The sequence below is a fragment of the Triticum aestivum genome, chromosome 6D (genome assembly GCF_018294505.1).
Source record: "Triticum aestivum cultivar Chinese Spring chromosome 6D, IWGSC CS RefSeq v2.1, whole genome shotgun sequence".
NCBI lineage: Eukaryota > Viridiplantae > Streptophyta > Magnoliopsida > Poales > Poaceae > Triticum > Triticum aestivum.
The window spans coordinates 448,933,277-448,939,996 of record NC_057811.1 but is presented as its reverse complement, the minus strand read 5'-3'; the positions used below and the strand labels follow the sequence as shown (position 1 = coordinate 448,939,996).

The window sequence follows — 6,720 nt, the reverse complement described above, 5'->3', positions numbered from 1 at the left end:
ACTTCTAGCTCTCTCTGTCTCTTTCCCTCTTCCACCTCTACATCTTCATCATCACCCATGTAATGAGGGTCATTTCCAATTTGAGCATCCTCATCAGAGGCATTAGCATCATTGTCCTCATATGCCTCAAATCCTTGATATCCCTCTTCTTCTTCTTCCAAAACTGCTTTCAACTTGGCTGTTGCATTCTTGCTTTCTTGTGTGCAAACACCAGCAGGATGAGGTGTGCTAGAGTTGCTACATTGACTCTCAAAAACTACTCCTTGCTGATCAACAGCTAAGACAGGAGGCTCACTCAGATCTAAAACAACAGGCTCTTGGTACACCACAGTGGACAACTCTGGCTTCTCAAAATGCTGCCTCTCAAAATCAGTATCAGGGGGTGGACAAGCCCTGACTAGCAAATCAAGCTCCAATTTGTCCTGGATGTTCCTCTTTATCATTTGTAATTCTGCATGACTGTCTACCAAATCCAGCCCTTTCTCTCCTAAAGATGGATTTTCAATGTGATACAAACAATCATATGCATTAAATCCTTGGGTTTCCATCACTGCAACCAAATTCAGATAAGTAATATCTGAACCACACAGCTTCATCTTCAATGGTTCTCTTGCATCAAAATGGATCCTTACTTGCCAAATGTCTTCATCCAAACTACAGAACAAATTAAATTTCATGTATTCATTATAATTACTCTTAATTTGGAGAGCAACAGTACAGTACAGAACAATTTAGAGTAACCTGTAAGTCTATTATTTACTATTAACTCTACTATTACAGATGCTATTTCAGCACAGAACAATGCTATTAAAGTAACCTGTAAGTCTAATATTTACAGTACAGAACAATGTACTTTACTATTTCAGCACAATAGCAAAATCAAGGAAAAAGATAAGGTCATAATCCCAAATTGTTACTGTAATTGAACTAATTTGAGAGTGCAATACACTGAGTTACTAGGTTACTGTAATTGTCCTATACTAGTCACTACAATTGGACAATCCCTAATCCCCAACTGGATAAACAAGAAGATGAACAAACCCTAAAAATCCCCAATTGGATAAACCAGAGCAGGAGGAGGACAAGGGTACTTACAGCACGCCGCCAAGTCCATGCGTCAACTGATGGCTGCTGCTAGGGTTCGCCACCCACTGCTGTGCCAACCGCAACCGCTGCTCCATGCTGAGTAACATCGACTCCTCCTCGTCGTCGGTCGAGTACGCGGAGCTGGAGTCATCGCCGCCATCGCCGTCGACGCCAACCGTTCCGCTAGGAGGCCAGAACGACATCTCACCGCCGCCGTGGACGCCCTCGCCGCCGCCTGGCGGAGTCGCCGACGCCATAGACTAGGGTCCGAGCGAGTGAGGAGAAGAGGAGGGGAGGGGAATGGTGTGGCGGGGGCGAGCTGGTGCGACCGGACCGGGTTGGAGAGCAGCAGCGCACCGGCTCGTCCTAGTCAGCGCGCGGGCACGCGCCGATTGACCAGCGTGGCACCTGACGGGTGGGCCCGAGCTGTCGGATCGAGCGTCAATACGTATAAATACGCGTTTTAGCCTTATTTGAAAAAACTGGAGCAATCATGGTACTGACATGCAAAAATTAGCAATCGTGGTACCAATCTGCATGTGATGCCCCAATTGTGGTACTTCTGTGCAATTAACTCAGACAGATATATAGTAAGAGAGAATGTTCTGATATGAACATGACAGATACCTTATCGAAGGAGGGGCATAGCATGGAGCCTGAGTACCGTAGGAAGGGGGGGGGCGAGGGCGTCGCTCTGGTCGTCGGCGAAGGAGGCGGGGCGCTGGACCTTGATCGACGTCGTCTCTCGTTTGGTCATCTCGAGCCGTGACTTGGATGCTTTTGTTGGAGCCTTCCTTGCTTGTATTTTTATAGCATTGTCTGCAGGACCTGCCGAAGCAACAAGTAGCGGAGTTCTCTCCGAGGATGTAAGATGCCCAGTTACAGACTTAAGGAAGGAAGACGTCCAGTTTCTTACAGACCGAAGGAAGGAAGATATACAGTTGCGTGCGTACACGTATGGTTTGCTCGTGTCCACGTGCGCATTAATACACTACGAGAGGTGTACACGTTAACTGCGGAACTCGGGACGAGCCGTGCCGCAACTCCTCTAGGTAGATGCTGCGAGAGGTGTGCAGTTCAGCAACCGCGGAACCAAAATCCACGTCACATCGCCGCGACTTCGCTCACCGGCGGCCGCCAGGCGATGGCGTTGGGGCTCGTCACAGTGTGCTTTCCGTCGCTCCACGTGATCGACCCGAACGTGTACTCCTTTATGCTCCCCGCGGCTCGGATAGAGAAGGTGACCTGGTACTCCTGTGTGTTGTGCGTAGTGCTGAACTGCAGCTTCTGCGGCTTCACGTCGACGCGCATGCCGGCGGGGCTGGTTACCGTGGCTCGGTACGTCGCATCCACATTGTTGCCGACGTTGCGCACCATGCGGTGCTGCGTGATGGTCTCGTTCCGCGAGGTGAACACCGCCACGAAGGCCGGGTAGTTGTGGTCTCCCACATAGCCTGAACCCGGGAGCGTCGAGCAGTTGGTCGACGAGCCGTCTCTCGTGAAGATGGCAACCTCGTCAGCGGTGTAGCCGAGTGCGCACAGGAAGGTGACATAGTCGTCCATGCCGGCGTCGTACACGAGGCCTGGGTCAAGGGCGCGGTTGGGGTCCACGTGGCCTGCCCCGCGCGCGAACGGCGTGGACGCCTTGCCGGTGGCCATGTCTCCGATGACGTGGCCGGCGTTGTCCATGTTGTACGCGGTGGTCATCAGGGCGGACTTGATCGCGGCGGGGCTCCACTCCGGCCTCGCCTGCCGGAGCATTGCAGCGATGCCGCTCACATGTGGGCACGCCATGGACGTGCCCGATACGACATTGTAGTGTACTCGTCTCGAGTCGCTGTCGAGGCCCGAGGGTGAGGCGGTGCCGGTCCAAGCGGCGAGGATCTCCAAGCCGGGGGCAGTGACGTCTGGCTTGAGGATCTCTGGCACTTGGAAGTTCGGCCCGCGGCTCGAGAAGGGTGCCATTCTAGGGGAAGAAGGTGTGGGGCCGATGACCGTGCCGTGGAACACGATCGTCGCCGCCGGTGATGTAGTGTTGCTTATGTACTTTTTAATCCTTTTCGCGACGGCGAAGGTGACGGTTGTGGCAGGGAAGTTATGGGGGCTTCCGACGACCAGCTCGCCGAATTCTTTGATGACGGTGAGGACTGCTCCGACACCACCGGCAAGTCTGACGGTCTCGAGTGAATAGCATAAGACTGTCTTATCACAATTGGCGTTAGGCTTTCAAAAAACTATCAAATTTTTATTTATGACTGATAACTACCAAAATAGGTGTCGGTTGTTTCAAAAAACCCAAATCGCCCGCTGCTAAGAAACTAAGCCAGTTTATGACAAGTCGGGCCCGCACCTAAACAAGCCGTCTGTTTGACTGTTTGTGTTGACCGTTAACTGACATGTGGGGCCCACATGTCAGTGTCCCTTAAAAAATTGCATGTAATTTTTTTCTTCAACCCCTTGGTTCTTTTACACTACGGGGCCGGCCAGATCTGGCACAGGCCGCGCCGCCAAGTCGACGCCTGAGACCAGCGAGGCCGGCCCTCCACCGTCGTGCGGGAGGCCAAGCTCCGGCAAGAGCTGCGCCGCCACGCACCATGGAGGGGCGCACCGCCCACCTCCGACGTCCGCCTCCGCACAGAGGCCGGCGACCTCCGCTGCCCGCCTTCGCGGCGAGGCTGGCCAGACCGCCACCACCTGCCGGCGCCGCCATGGATCCATCCCGTTGCCCGCGTGGAGGCCCGCCTCCGCGCTGAGGTCGGCCACACCGCCACCACCTCGAGCCGACGTCGCCATGGACCGGCGCGTCGAGCTGCTCCCTGCGTCGCCCGTACCCGCAACCTGGCCGGCGCTGTTCCTCAGGGTGGGCGCGGCCTCACCTCAGGGACCTGATTGCTTTAAGTACAGGGGGATTTAAGAGTTCTTTGTAAATGAGACACTGACATGTGGTCCCCCACATGTCATTTAACGGTCAAACAAACAGTCAAACAGACGGCTTGCTTAGGTGCGGGCCCGACCTGTCATAAACAAGCTTAATTTCTTAGGAATGGACAATTTGGGTTTTTTGAAATAGGCGACGACGATTCTAGTAGTTATCAGTCACAAACAAAAATTTAGTTGTTTTTTGAAACCCTAACGCGAACTGTGGTAGTTTTATGCTATTTACTCGACGGTCTCTTTGCGCAGCAATCACGCCGGGGTCGCACAAAACGATCTTCCCGGCGACCAAGCTGGCGTTGAGCCTCTCAGCTTCGCAGGTTTTTGAGCCGGCGGTCCGGCCGTACACGAGCGGTACGTCGGTTGCGCCAAGCGGGGGCCCGGCGTAGAGCGAAGCGCCTGAAAAGGTATCACCGTTGCCGAGGACGACGTCCGCCGGGAAACGGCGGTTGATGCTGGACGCGCCCACGGTCAAGAACCACGGCGCGATGTTGATGGCGGTGGACTCAACGGGGCCGGAGTTTCCCGCGGCGGCAGAGACGATGATGCCCTTGTGTAGCCGGAGGAGCCGAATGAAGCGGAGATGACGTCGACCCCGTCGGCGATGGCCTCGTCGAACGCCGCGAGGATGTCGGAGGTTGCGCATCCGTATTTCCAGCACACTTTGTAGGAGGCGACGCGCGCGCCCGGGGCCATGCCGACGGCGTTCCCTCTGGCGTAGCCGTAGAAAGCCGCGTCCGGGACGGCAGAGCCGGCGGCGGTGGAGGCGGTGTGCGTGCCATGGCCGAGGGTGTCGAGCGGCGACTTGGACTCCTCCGTCTCGTTGATCGGGCCTCCGAAGTCAACCTCGTACCCCTTGTAGAAGACCTTGGCGCCGACAAGCTTGCCGTTGCAGTACGCCGAGGCGTTGAACACTTGAACGACGGAGCCGAGACACAGGCACCGCGGAACTTGCCGGGCGGCGGCGGCAGCGACGGGTCTGCCGCGAACGCCACGCGGTCGATGGGGTACACGCCGGTGTCGAGGACGCCGATGACGACGTCCGAGGCGCCGTTGGACGCCGGCAGCAAGCCCGATGACTCCGACAGGCCGAGGAAGGATGGCGTCAGCGTGGTGTGCAGCTGCTGCATCACGTCGGGCACGACGGCGAGCACGGAGCGCTGGCCCGCGAGGTGCGCGGCCTGGCGACTCGTCAGGCGGGCCGCAAAGCCCGTGGCGGCGTGGGAGTAGGAGTAGAGCACCCGCGGCGCCGGGAGCGACATGTCCGCCGGCATGCGGTCACGCATGAATGAGGCGTACGCCCAGGTGGCGCGCAGGCCACGGTGCGGTAGCGGCGGCGCGTGCGCGTGAGCGACATGCACGATGTAGCAGGACCGCTCCTCCTCCTTTTCCCTCGCCGGCGACGATGTGGCGGTGGCAACGACGGCGAGCAGGACGCACAGAAGGGTGAGTGGTCTGGCCATCATCATAGTTTTTGAACCTTGACAAAAAAAATCGTGGCATGGCAAAAAATCGTAACATGGCAAATTTCACAACATAACACAAAATGCCATGGGTACAGATTTTTTTTCCTTTCAAACCATTTTTAGTTTTTGTAATTGTATCGTCTTGGTAGCATGGCAATTGTAAATTTTAATAGTGTTTCACATAGTCTCATGGCAATTTCATATTTTTTTGGTTTTCAAAGCACGCCATTTTTTTGCAACTTACAATGCATTATTGTTTTTACATGGCAAATTTATTGATGGCAATTTTTTACAAAAACAACAAATTGGGCCTAGCCCATTTTTCTGCATGTTCATAATTTGTTGTGCCACCTGGGGTCGCCGGGAAACTCCCTCTTGAGCGGACGCCTAGGTTTGCTCAATCGCTCCCCCTGGGGCGAATGAATCATTCGCCTAGGTTCCCGCAAGAGCTATCGATCATATCTTGTAGATATTCACTCTAAATTGCAATTTGATTGTATCATGACTTGTTTTTTCATAAAAGGTGAATTGTACGACTCATAATGTCGCATGAAGATGATACAAGCACCATGAACACACATTCAGCCTTTATATGATTAGTAAACACACAATAACATCGACACACGAAGAAAAGAAAAAGGGACATCCAAAAATTATGTCGAAGCAAACTCAGAAATGCAGTTGCAACCACTAGTAGGAAAAGGGGCTTTTACCCCGGTTCATAAGGGCCTTTAGTCCCGGTTCTGAAACCGGGACTAAAGGGTCGTTACTAATGCCTAGCCCTTTAGTCCCGGTTCTTACACGAACCGGGACTAAAGGCCGTCCATGTGGCCGGTGCGGGGAGCCCAGGCAGGAGGGCCTTTGGTCCCGGTTGGTGCCACCAACCGGGACCAATAGGCATCCACGCGTCAGCACCTGGCAGGAGCTGAGGTTTTTTTTTGAAAGGGGGGGTTTTGGGGGGTTAATTTAGGTTGTTATTAGGTAGCTATTAGAGAGAAGTGTCCTGTCTTATATCTCCGTGCTTGGTTTACCAACGCTACGTACTGCTATGCCTAAACATGGCTTAGATTGAAGTGAAGGCAACATGTGGTGCATGTCGAAAGTAATACTAATCCGGACTTGATCAAGTTTGGATTGTACTACTTTCGACACGCACCACATGCATGTTGCCTTCACTTCAATCCAATCCATGTTCATTTCACCCGCTGATATATAATAACTCTTCATGCGCGCA

The 6,720-nt window shown here is 53.9% G+C and overlaps 1 pseudogene; it reads right to left on the bottom strand.

The window, feature by feature from the left end:
* Nucleotides 1-2,190: 2,190 nt before the first annotated feature.
* On the bottom strand, nucleotides 2,191-5,486 carry LOC123141923 (subtilisin-like protease SBT1.4; annotated as a pseudogene).
* Nucleotides 5,487-6,720: the final 1,234 nt, after the last annotated feature.